Source organism: Patagioenas fasciata, chromosome 2 (genome assembly GCF_037038585.1).
Source record: "Patagioenas fasciata isolate bPatFas1 chromosome 2, bPatFas1.hap1, whole genome shotgun sequence".
Classification (NCBI taxonomy): domain Eukaryota; kingdom Metazoa; phylum Chordata; class Aves; order Columbiformes; family Columbidae; genus Patagioenas; species Patagioenas fasciata.
The window spans coordinates 13533891-13536730 of record NC_092521.1 but is presented as its reverse complement, the minus strand read 5'-3'; positions in this window follow the sequence as shown (position 1 = coordinate 13536730).

The window sequence follows — 2840 nt, the reverse complement described above, 5'->3', positions numbered from 1 at the left end:
CATGTGCAGAATCCTTCACATGCAGTAGTTTTCTTCTTGGGCGTAGCACTAAAATGTCACCCTGTCCCTGTAGTGCTCAGAAATACTGAATGTCAAAGTATTTTTTTCCTGGAGAAATGTCATTTTATCAATGGAAACCTTATTTTATTGTCTTCTCCATACCATATGCTTAACCTCTAAGAAGAAGAGAAAGTACAAGAGGATGATGTATGTTCTGCCGCCTCGTTCAGCAACAATCTAAACCTGTAGTGTTTGATATTGGATATCTGAAGGCACTTGTGTGTGTGGTGTCTCATCTATTTGACTAAAGATATTTTTGGCTGGGAACTTGGAAGAAATGAGACCAAAATTTTCATTAGTTTATTTCTTTAAAGTAAGCCAGGCCCAGGATTCATCTTAGCAGTATAACTGTCTGAATGTCTGATTACAATATAAAGAAGAAATACAGATCTAGATGTTGACAGAAACTTTAACCTCCTTCTTGGGTTTAAACCTTCCTTTATTCTAGCTCAGATTTTCTTGAGAAGATATATGTAACTATATATAGATTTGCCCCCCTCCCCTGCCCCATCCAACAGTCTTTTGTTTCACTTGAATACTCCATATGAGCACCTCTAGCTCTGTCACTGTGATAGACCTTAAGGCTCCTTTTAGACCGCAAGAGAAATGTATCTGGTCTTATCATTCAACACTTAAAGCTAATATTAAATTTTTCCCCATCCCCTGGAACAAAGTGATGCTTCTTAACGCTTCTTTAAGAAAACTTTGGATGACTTTGATATCAAGATCGCTTGCTTAGGAACTATTTGATACAAGATACCTTTTGGAAATGGGCCTTCTGGTGAGCTGGAACTGGGCAGGCTTTAGGAACTGAGCTGGTTTGGAGGTGTAAAGTACTTGTGGGGGCTGCACTGAGCTACTGCCGCCTTCCTGGTCCAGCAGCGCCAAACGGCCTCTGGGGCCTCAAGCTCTGGGGGTGTTTTGCTGCTGAGGAACCCACCACTGCTCCAGCCACCGCTGTCCTGCAGGAGTGAGATTTTTGTGGCTCTGTTATGTAGATCAATACAGGAGAGTTATTTGTTGGTTACTGGGCAGCTAACCTCATTTCTGAACCTCAGAGAGGGCTCCTTTTTTATTGGTTTCTCTTTTTGTTTCCCCCTCAAGTGAAAGAGGAAACTACTAAAGAACTGTCTCCATCTTTTATTTCTTGATGTCATGTAGCTGTAGGAAGCATCTCAGCTGAAAAAAGCACTGTGAAAAACTGTGAAGAGATCTCTTGCAGAGCTTTCATAGGTGGTTTCATTGTCTTCTGAACTGGTTCTGTGTTGTCTGAGTCAATGATGATACCACTTGAGAACGGTGGTTTCTGTGTTTGTCTTGTTTCAACCTATTTGCTGTTTTGTTTGTAAATAAGGGTTTAGTTCTTTTATGGTTCTACCATCATAGAACTTGTCATTCTTGGGCTGTAGCTTTTGCTTTTCTTCTGCAGACAGAAAATAATGTTTTTCGTGATGCCCATGTTCTTTGTGACATTTTGTTTCCCATGAGTTTTTGCACTGCAGCCTCAGCTCTTTACCCGTGATCAGCTTACACATCCCTCTTGGTCACTTTATATTGTGCTTGTCACGCTCGTGCAAAATCCAGCCTTGAATCTTTTCTTGTCTTTCCTGTTATTTATAATCTTCATGTGGGTTCACAGAATCACAGAATGGTTGGGGTTGGAAGGGACCTCTGGAGATCATTCAGTCCAACCCACCTGCTGAAGCAGGTTCACCGGAGCAGATCACACAGGAATGTGTCCAGGTGGGTTTGAATGTCTCCAGAGAAGGAGACTCCACAGCCTCTCTGGGCAGCCTGGTCCAGGGCTCTGGCACCTCTAAGTTTCTCTTCATGTTTAGATGGAATCTCCTGTGCTTCAGTCTGTGCCTGTTACACCCCATCCTATCGCTGGGCACCACTGAAAGGAGTCTGGTCCCATCCTCTTGACACCCACCCTTGAGATATTTATAAATATTGGTAAGATCACCTCTCAGCTTCTCCAGGCTGAACAGACCCAGCTCTGTCGTCTCTCTTAATAAGAAAGGTGCTCTAGGCCATAATAATCTTCGTAGCCCAGTGCTGGACTATTTTCCAGTGGTATTTTATCTTTCTTAAACTGGGCAGCCCAGAACTGGATGTGGTACTGCAGGTGCGGCCTCATGAGGGTAGAGTAGAGGGGGGGAATAATCTCCCTTGACCTTCTGGTTACTCTCTTCTTAATATAGCCCAGGACACCGTTGGCTTTCTTGGCCACACGGGCACATTGTTGACTCATGCTCAACCAGAACTCCCAAGTCCTTCTCTGCAGTGCTGTTTTCCAGCAGGTTTGCCCCTACCCTGTACTGGTGACTGGGTTATTCCTCCCCAGGTACAGGACCCTACACTTGCCCTTGTTTTTCCTTTTCTGAAGCCTTCGGCAAGCTGAAAGGTTTCTTTCATTGCAGTTATTGCATAAAATCTCACATGGGTTTGGGGGAATCTCTGTTATTCTGGTTTTCCATCACAGTAATATCAGCTTCTACCCTGCTCGTGAGTCCACCCCTTACACCATGGGCTTGAAGAGTAGCATTGCATACACTGATAGCTCTACATTTCTGTGAGTTATGTGGGCCTTTACTTCCCAGAAGCTCCTGAATTCAGACAGAGGTTCAGACACAGGTTCTGATTGAATGATTTGGCTTGGCAAGACACTGCTGCTTTGTTTCTTCAGTTGGAAAGTACTTCTTCAAAAGCTGCAGGACAGTGGGGTCCCTGAACCTGGGAAGAGAGAGATTTAGAAACAATGGGAAGAATTCAGTTGG